The 20849-nt window shown below is 38.4% G+C and overlaps 1 long non-coding RNA gene across 7 annotated transcripts; it reads left to right on the top strand.

The window, feature by feature from the left end:
• Positions 1–22: 22 nt before the first annotated feature.
• On the top strand, positions 23–19422 carry LOC141929832 (uncharacterized). 7 transcript variants are annotated; one of them, XR_012625111.1, is made up of 6 exons: positions 45–63; positions 3329–3484; positions 4052–4138; positions 6103–6175; positions 8285–8395; positions 16601–19422. It is a non-coding gene; the product is annotated as an uncharacterized LOC141929832 (long non-coding RNA). The 7 variants fall into 7 exon arrangements; XR_012625110.1 differs by lacking the exon at positions 45–63 and adding an exon at positions 198–1300 and having other exon boundaries at positions 3326–3484; XR_012625112.1 differs by lacking the exon at positions 3329–3484 and having other exon boundaries at positions 23–63.
• The last annotated feature ends 1427 nt before the right edge of the window (positions 19423–20849 follow it).

Here is a 20849-nt window from a genome sequence, read left to right as displayed (position 1 = left end):
GGGGCGTGGCTCGGGCGTGGCTCCAGCCGTTTGAGGGCGGAAGCGGCGGGATGGTGACGCCAGGTGGGACGTTCTGGGGCCTTTGCCTGTTCGGGACGCCAGGCTTGTGAGCCCAGCACTGTGTGGCTCTCCTCGGGGCGGCTTCCCGCCGGCGTGGTGCTGCTGTCTCCGGTGGGAGAAGGGGTGCGAGGTGCCTCCACACATCTTTAAGAGCGGGTTTTCCCGCAGCGGCAGGTCCCAGCTGGGCCACTGTGCCCCCGCCCGCTGGTGGGGAGCGCTGTGGCACCGGAGGGGCGGGTGGCTTTAGGCGGGGGCACTGATACAGAGAAAGGATTACTTGTTTTAAGACTTATTTACTTGTAGAAAACTGCTTAGCAACTTATTTACTTACTTCTAGCAAGTTGTAGTATTACTTATAGTATTTTTAAATATTGCTAAGAATCCTGCTTGCCCAGACTGTTCTGTGGAATTTTACCAAGGACTACTGTGTCCATCAAAACAAAGCAGTTTACTGTGAAAATCTACCAAGAACTGCAGTGTTCAGCAAAATACCATGTTTTTGTCCTTGAGGAACAGGTGTGCTCTAACTAGTTGGGCCTTGGTAATGAGTAGAGATAGCCATATACGGATTGTAGAAGTTTCATTGGTTCCCTTAAATAAGATAGGATGAATAAACCGGCTGAAAAACATTTTTGTTGTTCAAGAAATTGGCTAAGAGAATCTGCGCATGCTCTGGGGAAAACACAGGGTGAGAAAGACTACGAGCCTTGGTCCCAAAGATCCCTGAAGGTGCCCACCAGGAGGCAATGCGCAGGTGCAAAGAGAACATAAACTGCTGACCCCAGCCTTTCGAACTAACCCAGCCTTACTCACGTATATGTATGTTTGTGTTACGTAATCCAATGAATATGTATATCCACACTCAATAAGTTTTTGGTAAAATGTGCGGTGGGTGTGCAAGCTTTATGGAGAAATCCCGTTGCACCCCGGCGCCGGACTAAACATACCTGCTTTAGAACTCTATTCCAGTTGTAGAGTCTGTTTTCTGCAAATCAGCAGTTACAGCGGCATGTCGGTGGGGCTTTTGCTGTGCTGCCCGACTGGGTCCCACTCGTCCCAGCTGTGCTTTGGTGGTAACCATAGCCTGGGGGATGGTAACATCTGAAATAGCGTCCAGAAGCACTGTTTAAAGGCTGGAGATTTTATAGGTTGTAAGTGTCCCACTAGATGTACAGAGATCAGCCATCCTGATCCCGTGGCCCTTACAGCTATCTCCTGCTGTCCCAGCTAGGATACAGAGGTAACCCAACTGTTATTTTTCCAAAATGAAAGCTTTTTGAGTTATAGAGTAACTTGATTAGTGAGCTCTCCAGGGACTGAGAATCTGCACTGCCAGCTGTTTCAGCTAACTGATGTTGGAGGCTGGACTGGTATTTTGTGGTCAAGTGGAGTTTTGTGTTGCTGTCCTCTAAAAGCAGTCACAGAACTGCAGTGCTCTCCGGAGTGGGATGTGATATCATTTCTTTCCTTTTGTGGAGCATGGGCAGGGCATTACTTGTGTACAAAGACTTTCTTAAAGGGAACTTCGAAAGTCGTGAAAGCATGATTTGTAGTCATTTTGCTGTCATTGGTTTTAAGTATGATCACAAAAAAAGTGTCTTCTACAAAGTCTTAAGTTACTTTTGCTTTGGTGATGGTCCACTGAATGTAGATGAGGGCATAATGCTTTCTTCGGGATGTTTATGAGTCCAGCTTATTATGGTTTTGCCTAGCTAGTTTACACTACCTTTGCCAGTGTAAAAGCCAACAGAAACACTCCCACTGATGAGTGGAATTCTGTCAGCCACGTGGAAAGGCTGAGCACCTCAGAGGTGTTATAGCAGATTTAAGCACTAGAATATTTCACTGAATCAAAGACTGGAGTCTGGGAAGTAGATGTTTTCTTCCTTACTACAGCTGTACTCTTGAAGTTGGTAGACCTTTAATCAGACCCCATGAAGTCAGAGGCTACACTGAAGAATGGAGTGCTGTGCATAGCCCTTGGAGACTTCTAGCATCCTGAAAGTATCAGAAAGTTGTAATTTGCACTAGGCTATTTATACTTCTGTGAGTTTGTTGATGTTGAGATCTCCTGCTGATCTCTTTCATCTTGCTCTAGCTATTAGGTGTACTTCTGAACAGATACAGATATCTTAAAGCTGTTTTTTATTCAAGCTTTCATGATTTGTGACACTTAAAAGCTGAACCTACACCAGGAAAAAAATTCCAAAAGCAATAACTATTGAGATACTTAAGTAAATTATAATTCCTTTATTGTTTGTGATGTAAAACTTCTTGGGCAGTTCAAATGCTTTTATTTCCCTGATTTTTTTCCCAAAGTAGCTTTTACTGTCTTCTGTACAGTTCTGTTGACTGGAGACCAGCTAAGGTAAATGAGACAAGACAATGTAACTGTCATCATACAACAACTATGACTTGAATAAACTGCTTCTTAGGGTTAGTGCATCTGCTAATGATCCTTGCTATTTTTTTCTGCTAACACCTGTGAAACCTTAAAGTTTACAGCTTAAGCAAAAGGGTTTAGTGTACTTTTGGACTGGTTCACGTTGCAGAGGTGATTGAAACAAATGTGCTTTGTTAGCTTAGAATGATATCTCAGGGTATCTCTCTTTGAGGTACAAGGGATGCATCTTTGAGTTGAGCATCTTTGGTATCTATTTCTGGTTCTCACAGCTGTACTTTGAGCATAATGTGAGAGCATCTGTTAGCAGCATCTGCTATCAGAGATAATTACAATGGGTCACTTGTTTCTTAGTTTGATTGCATTTCCAGCCTTCTCCTGCACATTTTTGTCTACATAATCCCTTCTGCTCATTTTCCTCTAAACAATCCCTCCCTCTTGAGGCAAAATGTTACTTCAGAGATACTGTGTTAATGTTTAAGACTGTTAAAAATTTGGTCTTTTTGAATTTACTAATCATTTGTTTTTATAAATCTGCTTATTGAACTAACTACTTTCCAAGTTTGAAGAGTATTTTCCTTACTTACATTTAGTGATGAGGATAGTGTTTACATGCTTTATATTCCTTTTCTAAGTAGATTTTTTGAAGCTTAAAATCTTACCAAGAAACTCTTTTTTTTTTTTTTCTTCATTCTATTTCCTTTTTTTTCCTTCATTCCATTTCATTTTTCCCTGAGAAGTGTTATTTATCCACAGAACTGCTGGGGTTTCTCTGTAAGAAGATCCATATTTGGAATTTCTTGGTTTAGACAACAAAAAAAATCTGATCAGAAATTTTTTTCTCTCCATTATGTTTTTTCATAGCAGGCCTATAGAGAATATTTCAAAGTTTATCCTGGAAGATGAGCTTTATCAAAATGCAGCATCTTCAGCAGAAAAGAGAAAGCCTTTTTTTGGACAGCAATAGACATTGAAGATCTATCTTCAATATTGTGATCGAAAAACATGCTTAATTTAGAATGTGTAAGTGATGTACAAGTGCCACATCTTATTATGGGAAGCAAATAAGTATTAATATAAGTCACATCCTGTAGGTTGCTGATGCTTAACGAAGACACTTCCTACTGTAAACTGTTCAGTGCCTCTTTACTCAAGGGAAAATGGATGAAGCAAAAGCTTTAGAAGGATCTTGTGTTGTAAGCAGAAATCTTGGCTTAAAATGTACCCCTGTGGCTCCAAATTTTTGCAATGACTGTTGTGATGTGAGTGTACTCTTTTAGGCTTTCTTTAAACAATGTCAGGAGGAGCTGACTGAGCTGCTGTATAGTGCATCATAAGGCATTCAGTAGGTTAGGCAAACCCAAACAAGGAAAAGTGACCTTTTCACATCTCCCTAGAGTTTGTTAATGAAAAGAGTGATGAAGGAGAAATAGTACATCGCTTTTGTTTGCTATGACACTTTAAAAAACAAATGTAGTATGAAAATCTATTAAATATGTTTATTTAATCATTGTTTAGCATGGATTATTCCAGTCTTTAAAAGACTTTTCTGGTAACATATACCTAACCTCATATGCTTACCTCTTTCAGTATAAATCCTTAAAATCCTTACAAATCATGTTAGAAGAGTCATCCTTCCCAAGATGATTATTCAAAGGATTTTGAAGATCTGAATAGGTAAGAAACTTTCAGTAGCATAAATAGATATTATTCTAAGGCTTTGAACATCCTATGTATTTAACAGAAAAATATTTATAATGCTATAGCAGGAATATACAGTAATTTCAATAGTAATCTGGTCAAATGAATAGAGAAAATATGTAAGAAGTATATCTCATGCCTCAAAGCCTACCAAGTTCTCAACTCCACTCTTCAACATTGAATTCCAAAGCACTATCTCTTACAGGTACCTGATTACTGAGGTTAAGTCTGTGGAAAAAAGAGTGGATGTTCTTGTAATTATTTGAATCAACAACTTTTATGGTGTACAGGCTTGATCCTAGATACTTATTTTTTTGAAATTTATTGTCCCGTATTATGCTTCGTTTCAAGAGCAAACAGGGCTTTTCTCATGTTCTTTTTCAGAATTCATATATGCATATATTATCTGTTCTGGTGTCATCCTGCAATTTTTGAGGACTTGTAATTAGTTACCTCTTTTCTTAAATAATTTTTTTCTTTCTATTAGTGGTAAGAAAAACTTACTCTCCACTAGAGACTTCATTTAGCTATATAGATGATGTTGAGTTACAATCAAATTGCTCGAAAATGACTATTTTTTAACTTTTTGATTTTCCTGGTTTATACTTATTGAAAAAAGTTCTCGAAAGTTTAAACATCATCTAACTCAGATCAAACGATGACTAAGTAACTGTCATGTTATTAATTTGTTATTCATACAGTTTAGAAAAATGTTGGAATGGGACTAGGGGATCAAGAACCTTTGTTGTAGTGACTCTTGTAGGAAGGTAAGTGAGGCTTTTTTAGTGAACTGCTAGGGAGTTATTTAAAAGAATGAGATGTACAGGTTAAGAGGAATATCATTGTACTGAGCACAAAACCAACTTGCATTTGTTCTAATTTTAACAGGTTGGAGTTTTATTTGCAACTTTATCTCTCACATGTGATATAAAGTATTTTTCTTCTGATTTTTACATCTCTAAATGGGTTTTCTTGGCCTTAAATGTAGGAATTAACCATACGAAATGGAATACCTGTCGATTCTTGTAACTATTACAAATAGTTACAACAAATAACCATCAATTACTGCTAATTATATTCCAATCTGTAGAATAGGAATAAAAATACATTAATATAATATAAGGCTTTACTTCACCCATTCTGTCTTGTCTGTTTACCAAAGATCTTGCAAGTGCTTACAATCCAAAGTATAAGAGTGTTTTCAAAATAAGATACTTAATCTCAAGAGCAAAAGGACCTTACTAAGATATATATACTTTTTAGCAACTTAACTGACTAGTCCACAGATTTCTGATGTAGGTGGTGTGTTGGAGTAATTGCTCTTGCTAAAATGTTTCTAGAAGTGCAGCTAATGATTTTGCCAGTTGTTTTAAATATTCTCATTTTAAGTCTTTGAATTTGTAAGCTAAAAGAAAAGTCTCAATGCTGAAGAAGGGAGTTGTCTAAAGAAGGCTAAATTATTTAATATCTGTTGTTAAAACCTTATGCCAGGCTTATGTGCCTTTTACCCTTCTAGGAAAGCACAAAATAGATTTCAAAAACTTAATTTTATTACCCTGGTCTATATTGAGTGGGAAGGATGCCTTATATCCTCATGAAATACAGAGAACTTATGTGACGAGATACCTGGATATGCTGGGAGAAACAGAATGTGCAGAATAGCAAGAAAAGCAACTAGCTGCTAATGCAAAATGAGCTTGTATGAGTTGTTTGGAACAGTCTTCTGCATCAGTTCAGTCTTAGTGAAACATATACATTCAATTAGCAGCATTGCCTTACACTTAGTGTTTTGGAAACTGATATGTCTGATTTATTTAAACCCCTTCTCCCCCCCCACCCCCACCCCCCGCCCCAAGCATGGAAGAAAAAAATGTTTTGCACAAACTGGCCTTTTATTTTAGCCTGGAGAAGGGTCCATTCAAAACATGTTTTCTCCTTAGCTTTGAAGAGCTCTTTGGGCAGCAATTTGACAGGGGAAGAAGATTAGTATGAGATACCAATACTCCTAAAAAGGTAAGAATTGTAATTGGCTCCTATTCCTTCTTAGAGCATGCACTTTTGTCTGTAGCTGACAGACAAGTTCATAATATCCATCAGTGTCCCTTCAAGGTCTAGTGGTGGTAGCCTTAAGTCATTATAGACAAATCATAACTCTTTGGTTATCTTAAGGATGTACCACTCTTTGGATCAGCGATACATGTTGAGGCTCGAACTACTGAATGATGCTCACAAAAATTGTGGTGTAGATTATTGAATAAGCATGTTTCTGCTTTGTGGCCTCTGAAAGCTATAGCGAAAGATTCATTCTTAGTGCAGCAAAAAGGCTGTCGTGGCTGGTGGGACAGAGTACCATGTCCCAGGGGAAGATGGTAGGTATATCCAGGTATAGCAGCACACTTGGGAACATGAGTTGCAGCAGACCAGGTAGGTGTCTATTGCAGGCCATTATGCTGGAACTTCAGGGAAGACAGGTGCTTTAAGAATTCATGTTGCTTACCATAGATTCCTGTGGTGGAGGGGGGAAAAAAGTTTTGACAGAGACCCGTATTTGTTTGCGTTAGATCTATGGGGAGATCTGCCCAGTAAAAGGGGATTGGAATAATAGAAAGAAGCTGAGTGTGGGAATGTGAGAAATAAGTTTAATCCCTGGTAGAACTCAATGGCAAAAATACATAGGTGCTTCCCTTCAGGGTAGAGAAGAATATTGATGAAAGTTTTCTGTCACTATCTAAAGAAGTTGTTAATCCCATGATATCTAGGACAAGTTAACGAATGGTGTGAATGTTGTAGCATGCGGGAAGATCTGTGAGAGTAGTAATTGCTCATGAATTGTGGGATCACTTATGGATTTACCTGTGCTCAGTCTGAGTTCTTCTAAGAAGGTACAAGAGCAATATTGCTTGATTAACTACCTGTTTTTTTGCACAAGCAAGTCAGTGAGCAGTAGACCTGAAATTATATTCATTGCTTTATTCCTCCTTTAAGACTGCTAGGAAGATTGTGAAGACTAGTAATTCCAGAGAAATGTTTAGCAGAATGTGACAATTGTTGTTTTTCCTGGTGTATTCTCCTAATTTGTTTTGACAAGGTCATGCCAATAAAATGCTATATATCCATGTTCAGCATTTGAAAAATTGAGCCAGTTGTTGTTGAAATGAGCAGAAATAGAAGGTGTGGATTGCAATATGCAGTAGATGGTCTGTATTACTACCACACTGCACCAAAGCAAAGTTCTGAAAGATTTGTTTACAGTATCATCTTTTCTGGCAGTTGGTGGGTTTATGTGGCACTGCGACAGCAGAGCTTACTTCTCAGGCTCCAGCTCATGAGTGGCCATTTGTTTGGGGTGGTGCTGTGAGATGTGATATGTGACTGGGAACTAGGAGCTAGAAGTGGTTCATGTTTGAGAATTAGTGGTGTGAACATACCACCCTCAGTTCACGAGAGGAGAATGAATGGTTACCCACAAAAAAATATCTTGAGTTTCTTCTGGAGTACAAAACATGCTGTAAGGAAGAACTGTGTATATTTTGCAGATCCAAAAGAATCAGAAGGTGGCTTTGTATTGGAGAGGCATGCAAGCTCACTTCTGATGAGTCCTACATTGGTGTGTGTCCAGTGTGGGTATTTTTTCAACATGGCTTTTAAAGTATTTAGGCAAGGTGTTTTGTGACAGAGCTGAAAAATGTTCTAGTTTAGCTCCTAGTGTCTGGCTATAGCGAAAAAAAAAAAAAAGCAGTCTGGTGGCTTTTCCTAGTCTCTCACTGCCTTCCCTTGGAGTGAGATTTGAGTCCCAGCATCAAAATGGAAGAAAGTTCAGGAGAGAATGGGACAAAAATAATCCTCTGTGGGTTGGAATAGATGAATGGGCCGTTCTCTGCAGATTAATTTGGAGAAGTCTGTAGCCAAGTTTAACCATGTTTCATATGCCTTCTTGCATGTTTGTAACAAATTTCCTCAGGGAAAAAGAAAAGGGGGCGAAAAACCCCCCCTTGATTCAAAGAACTATTTTTATAGTTTTTGAGAGTGTTGTTAAATGGTAAAGTAGTGAAGACTTGGTGATGTTCTAATATAGTTTTGCAGTCTGTGCTGTTACTTAATTGATTTTTCACTTGGTTGCAGATGACTGCACCAGGAATGATTGTGGAGAGAAGCTATACCTGCAGTTTTACCAACAGATGCAGAAAGAATGAGGCACCTTCTGACTGTCATTGCCATCAGCAAGGAGCGAAAGTAGGTTTCTATTAAGATTTTTTTCATTCTATTAGAGATGGTAATTACATAGGTAAGTGTAACCCAGTTCAGAAATGTGACCCTGCAAATATGTAGATAATGTTTGAAGATCATGTCTATTTAGTGTTTCTGGATCTCCTTAATACTTCTAGTTAGTCCTGAAATTTCTTATGCGTCTCCTAGGGTTTGGAGTATGACAGCCATGAGGGACCTGTCTAGGTTCTTTAAAAAAATTGGCTTGAGAACTAAGTCTGATCTTAATTCAATCATAATTTCTCTTTTCTGTTTTAAAGGCTGCCTTGCAGCATTTGGTTGGATTTTGTGGTCTCTTAATCTAGACGTACTAAAAGTAGTTTCAGATACTATTTTTGCCTGAGTAATCTTTGCAGGTTTTGATGCATGTCAGATACCTTTCTAATTTGAAAGATTCCTTTCACAGTTGCCAACAGAAGAAAAAAATTGAAGTTGGTTATATAAAAAGGACTTTCAAGTGCACAGAACTTTATTTTGTCTAGTTTCTAGTTCTTAGTACTGGAAGCAAAACTAGAACAACTTTAGAAAAATGAGTTCATAGAGTAACATTCTGTTAAACAGAAGACAAACCTCTATCACAAGTGTGTCTAATCCTGGAAAAGTTTTCATTATTGCTGTTCACCGTCTGGAGGTGAGCTGGGTCAGCTTGAATATGGAGATCTTAACCACTCAAATACACAGAATTCATTCTTCTTGTCAGAGGACTAGCTAGAAAACTGGAAATCTAAACCGTAACTCCTTTGAATTCCTTATTCCTGCTTTTATGTTCTAACTTTCATTTTTCTCTTCATCCCTGTAGCAAAGTGTTTTAGACCAAATTTGTTATTGGCATCACTTTCCGATGTATTTAATCCATTTGAAACTTCTAGAAAACACAGACCATATATTCTGCCTTCACACAATTATTTTAAGCTGAGACAGTTGCTTTTCTCTGTATTGAATTCTGGTGCTCTGAATGTAGTATTTAATTCCCTTCCTCCTCACTGACCTCCCCTTCTGATACTCAAAGATGATTCGGAATACACCAGAGATTTTCTATTTTAGTTCCTGGAGTGTTGCAGAAGTGTAGTGGTACATAATCTCTTCAAATGTGAGTTGGAAACTCTCTGCCACTATCATGGTTTAGTGGTCTGAAATGTTTAGTCAGTAGAAGAGAGACTAGAAATCCAGATAGGAAGAACTACAGCTGCTGCAGCTGGCTTAATGTGCCTGAAATGCAAAGAGCATGTGGGATAATCAGAGCAGGCTGTAAATTGACTTCTAATCTTTTGAAACAAAAATAATTGAAGTGACAAATCAATTTGTTTTCAGTTGTTTCAAGCCCCAAATATATTGCTTTATGTAAATGAAACACTTTTAGAACTGTTCAAAAAAGTGGGTGTACTACAGTATATGGAAGAAAGCCATAGGTTTTCCTTGACTGTCTACTGTCCCATTGGTAACTTCAGGATCAGTGTTAGCAAGATTTTTTTGCTGATGAAGCAAATGGAGCTTGTGACTTTTCCATATCTCTCTATATTACTATTATCAAGAAACGTGATCTTCCAAATCCAAAAGACTAAAATCAAGATATTGGTAAAATTCTTAAAGGGTAATGTTTAGCATCTATCCTCAGAACATGTGGATTACTACTCTTAATTTTTGTGCCCTCTACCTTCAGTATTTTTTAAAAAAACAGGCTACTAACAAAATTACACTAATGCTAGTATAATAGTTCATAACAGACTCTATTCTTTTCAGTTGAATATTTCCCAGGATACTAGGATGGTGAGATAGAATCAAATGCTAAATATAAAGAATTTCAATAATTAGTGTATTTCACTCTCAAATTCAGCACTAAAACATGATCAAGCAGGAATCGCCAACTAAACTTCCTTTTATGTATATTACAGCTTCCCACTATACTTTGACAAATAATTTCAAATTTTTCTGTGTGGCTTAAACATCACAGTTACTTCCTGATATTGTAGAAAGTGTACCTCATCGATCAACACACAGTGGGGTTTTTTTACACCTCAATACTGCACTTGATACTTGTGGCTTCTGGCATGTACAAGATGGCAACAGCAGCACAGCAATGGGAAACAATGACACAGACTTTTACTTGTATATAACCAACTTCTCTTTGCAGAGGAATATGCTAGAGTTATAGGCAATCAGTTACAAGAGCCTGGTCTTGTGACATAAGTCAGATCTCACACATGCACTCCAAGAAGTTAAAAATGATGGGTTTGTATATTTGAACAGCCCAATGTAGCTCTTTCCTCTTGCACTATAATCATGCTTCATTATTCTATCAAAAGAAAGTTTAGCTTGTTTGAGAGATGTCACTTAAAGTAGTCCCCATTCAGAACTGCAGTTTAAATTTCTTTCAACCCATTAAAATTTTAAATGCTGATTCATTGCACTTCTGGGTAACAGAATTTGACCTAGTTAAAATGAGACAGCTTTGAAATAGTTCACCAAATTAATTTCTAATAATTCATGATACACAGAGTGATTAAATATCTGTCCTGGATTGCTGCTTAAATGGCATAAAATGCATGCAAAACTGTCACATGTAGTAATGATACACAGTCATATAGAAATTGCTTAATTAAAATTTCATTTTCTTGCATTGATTCTTTGTAAATGAATCAAAATCCTTCCTAAACTTTGTATCTGTATTTGTTTCAGAACTTTTTATTGCAAATTTACAAATTTTGCATCTTTTCTTGTATCAAGAATACAATAGTAAAAAGACAGTTTCTCCTGGAGGGAAAGTAACTGTCCTGTTCTCCAGTTAAGTAAAAAATGTTCTGGAATTAAGAAAAAAAAAATCTGTACTAACCTGATTTCAGGTGTAGGTGTTTGTGAAAGTCTTTGTACGGAGTTGGGAATTCTTTAGCTCAGTTCTAGCTTTATATCATGAATGACCAATAATGTTTTGACAGCGGGAAGGAGAAATTACAACTTTTCATTTATATTTCAAATGAAGTTCATATACTGGTGCTAAATCAAAACTAACCTCTGCGGCTACAGGAAGGCTATATCAATACTGAACTGAAGGCTTTAAAAATCTCACTCGGTTACATTGCACAGACTTAACAGCTATATTCTATTTTTTGTAAATGTGTGAAGTAGATGAAAACACAAGCTTGATAAAGACAGCTATCTCTTCTCTGTAGTGCGTCATAACATACCTGTGGAGGATGCACTGGCTCTTGTAGTTAAAGCTTTTGGGAATATACTTGCTGAGTGTGAGCAACAGGAGTGTACCGGGGTTTCACATAGGGCAGCTGATCTGGTAGATGACTGCCTAGCATGGGAGCTCTGAGATGTACAGTGTGCCTCTGGGCATTGGACTTATTTCTGTTAAGTGCAGGGAAATACTTGAATTGGGTGGAGTTGAACTCAGTAAGTGACTATGCAAAGGCCAAAAAAAGATATGCTTGAAGGTATTAATATTTTTCCCTGCTGAAATACACCTTCAAGCATCTTTTAAATCTGATATAAATAAGCTTGGGTACATTTCACATAAATAATCTGTAAATAAATGATAGACACTAGAGATCAAAAGTTCATGTATAAAATGCCAGTGTGTGTATTAATGGGCATGTGCATCCTGAAGTGTGGTGCGTATATTTTTCACAGAACTAGACATGTTATAAGGACATACACACAAATCCCCTAATGAGCAATTGCTCTCTCACAGGGTTGCAAAGTGAGTATCTGATCATCTGCTAATACTGTTGAGTATTTAACTGTAAACATAAATGCATTTAGGTTAGTGATATCCATCAGTCCATTAAGCAGAATGCAACTCTTGATTTGACAGAATTCAGTAATATAAGGGTGTATAAACTTATTTTAATTGAAGTTTAAAATCCAGCAGAACACCTTTAGAAGAAAAAAGCCCTCAGCCGCATATGTAAATTATAGACTTGGAATATCTGTGTCATTTTGATCTTAAGAGCTACTCTGCAGAAAATTCTTGGATCCCCTTTTGATAAGGGGATAGTGAGATTCTGGCAGGCTTCTACTTATGCTCTTAATGTCTTTTACAGAATTGTTCCCACTTTTGTTCATTTAGACTAAGTCTTGTTGAACAAACTGATCCTTCAACTGAAGTTGAAGACACGGTGTGTTATGAGGATGCAAGGCCATGTATAAGCATTGCCACCCATACCTTAAGTAAACCTCCACTTCTGTTGCCAAGGGGGATTGCTTTCTTAGGCCTGTCACCTCTTCCTCAGGTTAAACTTTCATTTGGGTGATAGGCTGTCAGGGGCTCTTCCAATACTGCTTCAGTTTTGTATTTCAGAGTAATTCACTCTGTTTTCATGACTGACTTGATCACTTGCCACAGTACATTTACTCATAAAAGTAGAACAAAACATAGTAGATACTACATGAACTACAATCGAGTAGATGGGTGGGATGTGGGGAAATCTGAGCTTGCAAATATTTGGTAGTGATCAAATAATAGTTGAAAGCCTGGAACTCAGCCATGTTATTTTCAGAGCAAACTTTATGTGAAAGAATAGGAGAGTAGGGGAGTATACTATTCTTTATCTAAAAATGATTTTATTCTAGCATTATAAAAGCATAAGAATATAAAGCTTATCTTTCATGTCCTTAGTCTGAAATCAGATTCAACTACTGTCCTTACATCTGTTTGAAGTTGGTATGGGTTGAGGTGAACACCTGGCTATTTTAGAAAGGCTTTTTTTCTCCTCTGTTGTGAACTTTTCCTATTCTACAAAGCTTTCTTTTTTAGTTATCAAGTTGGTTGCAATTCTTTTGAGTTACTGAAGCTCATTGAAAACCAAAAGGGCAGCAGAAACAGTGAGGGCGGTTCAGGTTTTAAACATGAATATTCTTGGATGCACAGAAATAGAGTATGGTGCTTTGTTGTAAATTAAATACTGCTTTAATGATTGAAATGGCAAGTCAGCAAAAAATATTGTGACATCTGCTTAATTGGATTATTTTATTAAATGGTAGTGTAAAAAGAAACCACATGTACACTCTTCACAGCTATTGATGTTAGTGCTGAGTCTGATTCCTTGGAATGAATACTAGGCACAAACTGTATCAAAACTAGTGACCTACATTATGGTCATGGATTAAATCTGTGCTTAGAACCAGCCTCATATGACATCTAATATGTTTGCCATGACAGAATCACTCAGAAATAAAATCTGGCTTTAACTTTCCATACCAATTGTACTTCATTTGTCACCCTGTGTTTTGACTTGTGTGTGCAGGTTAACATTTAATATCAGGGAGTTTTACTTTGTAGTGTGGTCATGCTAAGATTAGTAACACTGCAGGTCAGTGTGCTCTGTTGTTAAATATGTACAGGAAGGTTATACTTGTAGCTCAGTGGTTGTACATCTTTTAAAATAGGGCACTATGAATGATAAAGGCTAAGGCATTTGTAGCTGTTGGTGTGTGGTGTCCCTGCTTTGTCTGCAGTGCTTTCAGATAGGTAACTGGCATTTCTTAAGCCTGATGTTTTTAGACCCTCACAGTTAAGAGTGTGTCCTGTGCAAGCAAAAGCAGATTTCACTGTCCGTTTTAAAGCAGTTGACAATAAAAACCAAAAACCATTTCCAAACAGGACTGTCAGATGCAAAGGATAATCTTCCTCCTCTTTTCACACCTGCTAAAGGATTTGGATTTTTGGGATATTCTTGATATCAACCTGCAAAATGGCCACCGCTTGGAGGGACACCTGACCTTTTGCCAATGCCAGGCTGTTGCGGTTTAGGCCCAGCTGGCAATTAAGCACCATGAGGCTGCTTGCCCACTTCTTCCCCTGGTGGGAAAGGGAGGAGAATTGGAAGAAAAAGGTAAAAACTTGTGGGTTGAGATAAGGACAGGTTAATAGGATGACACAAGGAGAGAAGAAATAATAACAATAATACTAATAAAAGAATGTAAGAAGTGTGATGCATAGTGTGATTGCTCACCACCTGGAACCTGATGCCCAGGTTGTTCCCAAGCCACAGTCCCAGCTCCCCCAGTTATATACTGAGCATGATGTCATATGGTATTGAATATCCCCTTGGCTAGTTTGGGTCAGCTGTCCTGGCTGTCCCTTCCTAGCTGCTTGTGAAAATTAACTCTATCCCAGCTGAACCCGGGATACAGGTGAGAGTGACAAAGCTCTGTAGCTGTTTGGTTTAATAGCTGTAAATAATTTCTAGTTAAAACCTTCACAGTGCTGACAATCTATTCTAGCTGGAGAACTTTATTTCATTTAAATAATGAAAACAATGGCCATCTTTAAGCCAGGCTCAGCCTGAAAGATACTGTTTCTGTATTGAAATAATTGCATATTGCTTTCTAAAGCATACAAGTCCAGTGGATTTCTTTGGCTTTTTCGTAACAACCAGGGTACTTACCACGTAGATGCCTGTATGGTTGGTACTGTTTTCATCCAAGCAAAATGAAATGTTATTCACAGTAGAAATACAACAATGTAACTTATAATTACAGTATTTAGAATTTAAAATAGGTACAAAAAAATTATTAGATATTGCTGTAGATGTAAAATAAAAATAATGTGTACTTTCTGATTTAAATTTTTTGGGGGGGGGAGGGAGAAAGAAGGCCTGATTTCTAAGACAGCTGAAAAAATGAATGAAAGCTAAATTGCACAGAAATAATTTTCTTACATCACCATTTGAGTTTAAATTTCTCATTTTAAACTCTTCCAGAGTGGGGGGGAAAATAATTTTCTAGATCCCCATAGTTCACTGAGAGTAGATTTGAAAAGGTAGATCACAATCAGTTTAAATGGTGTACTTCATGACTTTAAGCAGTCATGTGCCCTGCTTGCAGGGTTGCAGACCTTGAGAGGGAAATACCTGCTGGCCCATAGGAAGGCTAGCTAGCTTTTCTGTAGGGCTTTGCCTTTGGTTTTGTAGACATGGAGTGGGGGGAAGTAAAATGAGGCACTGAAAACAATTTTCTCCAGTAATTTAAAAGGGGGTTAGACCCATGGTGACTGATGTGTCTTTCAGGGAATGGTTTCTGGTATCCAGCTACAGTGCCTGTCTGCTGCTTTCTGTACTTGTGAGCTTCTTGGTGCTGGTCAGTAATTTGGCTGTTGTGTTAGAACAGAGGTCACAAGGGAAAGGAAGAGGAGGGAAGGGGCTTAGGGTTAGCTTGAGCTCATACTCAGTAGAAAGCCAGTGCTTGGAGAGGAGCAGCCAAGTGACATTTCACACTGTTTTGATTTGCAAGGCAGGTTGATTGTTGCTTTGAGTGTATTTTTCAGCTTTTTTAAGGAGTGAAGGTTTTCCTCCTTGGTAGGAGTTACATAACCAAGCATGGTGGTTAAATGTGTGACTAATTGGCCATTCCTGTATTTTATAGACATATAAAATATAATATAAAAAAATATACTGATATGCTTCTCTAGTTGTGAAATGGAAGTGGATGTTTTTACTGCTTATTAGGCATGCAGTGCTATGGGGTTGCCTGAGAGTGCGCAGTAGCTGTGAGCTGACAGGCATTATCAGAACTATAAAAGATTATTAGAGGAATTGTGTGGGTTTTTTCAAAGCTCTTCCCCTTGGCGTGGGTTGATTCTTTTAAGGTTACAAAGAGGAGAACTTTTCTATGTTCACTGTAGATAGAATAGTAAGTAATTGGTTTAATTTGTATTAAAGATGATTTAGGTTAGATGCAAGGAAGAAGTGTGTGGCTAATTCATATTGAAACACATTGTCTGGACAGAGACAAGAATTGGTGAGACAATCACCCATCAGTGGTGAAACAGGTATACATGATTCCTTATCAGACATGACAGAACATACCTTTTCATTTTAACAATGTTCTGCAGCACAATATCAGCTGGAGGAGTATGTTAGTTTTGCAGCGGGCCCTTGCCTGAAACCTCATTCAGGTGTGCAGGATACTTAAAAGGAATAAGATACTGGACTATATTTTGCATTGAAGTGAGAAATTGATGTTAGATTACCTATTTGAGGACATGGAACAATCAAAAGTTTATAACAAATCATTAGGTTTAATAACACAGTAAAATGAAACATTGAGATGGCAATTAGCCTTTCACTGATGGAAGAGAATTGACTTTTAGATATAAGTAGGTGTGGGGAGGGTGATTAGCTACAGAAACTACAACTGCCTTACAGTATTTATTGTATTTTGTCACAGCTATTCATGTTAAACCACTACAGCACCAATGTGGACCTTAACTAAGAAGACACTGCTGCCAGCATTCGCTATAGCGGAAGTCCTGTAACCACGCATGCATTGGCACCTTCTGTCACACTCCAGCCTGTGAAAACTTCGGAAGAATTTGAGAAGGCTTTTCTATTAAAATAATTGTTCATGAATGCCAGTGTTGTACCTTTGTAATTTTAAATTATTTTGACTGTTTAGCAGCTTCTAAAGTTACCTGTTTTACAGAGTTGTCACCAATTTCACTTTGTGGTTCAACTTCATCTGACTATTCAAGTTAGAATGAGCAGGTCTGGTCAGACCTGACTTCTGGTGCATGTTGGATGGGATGAATGAAATTTCTGTAAATTCATGTAAAGTCTATCAGTTGTTTTTGCATTTTACCTTAGAGAGGTGAGGGTGAAAGGACTGACTTTAGCCTCAAACAGAATTGTTGGTGTTAATTGCTCAACTAATAACTGACAGCATTGAAATGGTTTTATATTGATCTCCTGAATATTGAATTTACTTGGAGTTGGGGGTTTTTGTGGTTTCAACTGGTTTTACTTCCATTATAACTTGAAGTTTTAACAGTGGAAAAATTAAGGAAAATATTGAAATAATTGTAGTTGGAAAAGACACTCAAATTAATGTGAAGAACCACCTTAATCTGTAGTTACATACAACCCAATCAAATACCAGATTTAAAAAATATTCTTAACAGGTATTCTACTGAAATATCAAGTGTACTTGGATTTAATACATACAAAATAAGTGATAGATGCCCTGCAAAAATAACTAATATCAAGGTTAAACTACTGCTTATAGATTGAACATAAAGAAACAATGCCAGAAAAACTGATCATGAAACTTTCTGTGGATTTCTCCACCTTCTGAAAGAGGCAATTACTTTCATAGAGAAAATAGTTTAGATGTATATGAAGCACACTAAGTTACTAAAAGTAACGTCCGTAACATGTTAAATACATTATAGCTATTACTGGTAACCATAATAGGCACAGTACATTCTCATAAATGATTGCAAAGTCTTTAAAATGGGAAGTAGTTTTTATTTTATATATTTGTGGTATGTATGGCAGCTGCTTTTCATAATTGTAGGGCAAAATTTCTGCTGGTAGTGAATAGCAAAGAACTAATATGTGTGCTTATCAGTATCTTTGTTTTTGCAAAACAGTCTGTCTAAAGCTTTCACTGTGGATTGTGTAGTGGAGCACTTCGCTGTCTAGAAGGTTACACAGTGACTTTAGTATTATGTTTTTCTGATAGTGCTTGCTTGATTTGCTCTATCATAACTCATGTTGTCAGATGAGTTTTCATTATTGAATTTGTTCATTCTATGAATTAAATCAATCCATAAATTTAATTTTGCCAAGAAACAATACCAACTATAGATCTTAATTAAGCAAAATTTCCATGCAGTGCAAACTGTGGAAAATAGTCCTGTGCTTGAGAACTAAGTTGCGTCTTTCTGCAAGACCTGCTGACTTATTTTCATCTTGCAGCTTTTTTCATTCACTTAATGCATTAGCTAAAACCATTAGGAACTAGCTGTCAGCCCAAGAGTAAGTAATAATATAACTTACTATTTTTCAAGATTCCCTTCAATATCTGGTTTTAAAAAATGTAAGTATGACTTCTGTGGTAAGCGATAGTCTAATGGTAGTGCCCTCTTTGGATAGCTAGCTGGTCTTCATGATGATTGCAGTCCATCTAACTCCTACCTATGCATTTATTTGGCTGTTGATACCACAATGTCTGAGGGCTGCATGCACTTAGAAATTACCCTGCCGGTGTCCATGTGAGAGAGGAGATTGCATAGGCTTTCCCAGGGGAACCTGGAAGCTTGTTTCAGAGCCTGGAATTGAACTAATTCTCTTGAGCCCCACAGTAGGTCCTTAATCACAAAATCACTCCCCGCTTCCCCCAAAGGGATTAAATGTAATAACTTGTATCATTTAAGGGTTTTTCTTTTTTAACACTTGAAGTTGAGGGTTTGAGGTAAACTTTGCTAAAGAGTTACCTGTCATGGTGTAAAATCTCTCTTTTCAAAGGCGGGGAGCAGGAAGTTGCAGTGCTGCTCTGGCACATGGAGGGATGGATCAGGTCCTGCTGGCCCCACAGTGGGCCTCAGCCACGAGTGGAGAGCTGGTACCTTGTGCACATAAACCCTAAACCCTCTGTGTCATGGGGAAGGTGCTAAAATTAAATATCCTTAGGGAATAAAGAGTTAGAGGTACATACCTGCACTGTAAAGAACAGAAGTGAGGCATGTAAAAGAAAGTGAAAAGGGGTGTTATGTTGCCATTTTAGGAGCCAGCTTGAGCCTCTGACTTCACACGTGAAAAGGAAATTTAAGGGAGCTAACAAAGGCAAAACCAGTTTACACCTGCATTTGGATACAAGCAGGGCATTTCTGTGGATGTTTACTTTCCAAGAGAATTATGTTTAAGTTAGTAGCTTTACTGATGTGAAATTAGAGAAAAATAAAACCCAGAAGTCTAAACTCAGCATGCCTGTGCACAAAGGAAATAATGTTTGAAACTTCACTCATTTAAATACAGCAGAAACCCCATCCAACCCAAACCAAACAACAACAGAAAAACCCCTGAAACACAAAAACCCAAACTCAAGCCTTGTAGAATATTGTCAACTAAATGAATTGTGAACTGTGAATTTATTTTTCTGAGGAAACTTCTGAGCAGATTAGATACTTCTTTCATTGACCTGCTATTTGCAGACTCTTGGAAGTGGTCTTAAACTTTATTACAGACAAATAAAAATGCTTGTTTCCTTCAGTGAGGTATGCTCAATTTTAAATTGGTTAAAAAGGCCAGTGGTCCTTCACAAACATTCACAGTACTGGGGAGCGGGCAAGAATGGTGTGATGTGCAGCCCCATACAGGTAGGTAAAGAAAAAAAAAAGGTAAACTAAACTTCAAACAGGTAGCTATTGAAGTCCTCCTGCATTTTAAAATGGCTGATACTGCTTCCCTTATGGGAGAAGCAGCCTGGCCGTTGCGGCATGGTGTAGGGGAGCCAGTCAATGCGTCACCGACCCGAAGCAGCGTCCCGGGGCTGGTGGTGGTGGTGAAGTGGGGTCCCTCGGCAGGCCTGGGTGCCGCCTGCCCCCGCCACGCAGTGCAGCCGGCGGGAGGCCTCTCGGGTGTGGGAGTACGGGTGCTGCAGCACAGAGTTCGGCCACTGGTTGTGAAAAGCGGAGAGAGAGAGAATTCCCACTTTGTTGGTTTTGCTGCTCATTTTTTAGTTGCCTGTGAAGTTTCTAGAGGTGCCTCTGTTCTCCTCAGAGCTACCAGCTGTACGCAGAGTGCAGGGCTGTGTGAAACAGCTGGTGGCTGAGGCCGGAGGTGGAGAAGACTGAAACTTTCCCAGCTGTCCATCTCCTGGTCTTCTAAACTCCGTATTACACCTGAGGACAGGAATAAATATGAAGCATGGCTGGTGTCAGAGGCCCGCAGGAGGCACGTTGTGGACACCAAATCACTCTCAACGCATCCTTTGATCAATCTGCAGTTTATTTTCTGAACTGCTTAGTTGTGCAGTAGTCACTTGAGGCCTACGTTGTGTTTTACAAAGAAGAAAATGTATCAGATGAGATTTTAACTAGAATCCTGCTTCAGTGATCAAGTAGAAAAAGGAAAGATAACTTTCATCTGTAGTTAAGGCTGACATATGGCCCAGAGTGCTTGAATTATTGAATGCTTTTCATATTGCCAGTACTACGGTTGATTTAGATGTCCTCAGGGCTCATGTGGTGATATATTTTAAAGGCACTGTATTTTTCATCTTGTGCTCTTACATCTTTAGCTGGATTTACTTTTCTGACAGAAAACTTGGATTTAAAGTATTTTTCAGACAAACATCAGTGCTACTCTGACCTGCTTTTGAACTTAAATGTTGTATCTGGAGTAAATGAAAACGTTGTTGTTCAGCTGTAGTCATTCTGCAGAGGTCTGGCGAAGTTTGACTAACCAAGGCAAGAGAAAGTGACTTCCTCATTTAAAATGTGTATTTTGGGGCATATATCTTCTTTTTGCAGTGTACCAACACCATGGCTCCATTTCAGTCTGGTACTTTCCCTGGTGCCATGCACCTAACGTGACAGAGGCGGGAAGAGGAGCGCTGGCGAAGGGAGCAGGAGGCTGCCCAGCTCCCCGGCTGGTGGCTGTACCACGCTGGTCTGAACTGCTGTGGGGGGAACAGC

Source organism: Strix aluco, chromosome 14, assembly GCF_031877795.1.
Source record: "Strix aluco isolate bStrAlu1 chromosome 14, bStrAlu1.hap1, whole genome shotgun sequence".
NCBI classification, from domain to species: Eukaryota; Metazoa; Chordata; class Aves; order Strigiformes; family Strigidae; genus Strix; species Strix aluco.
Note: the sequence above shows the minus strand (reverse complement) of the source record. Positions and strands in the feature narration are given on the sequence as shown.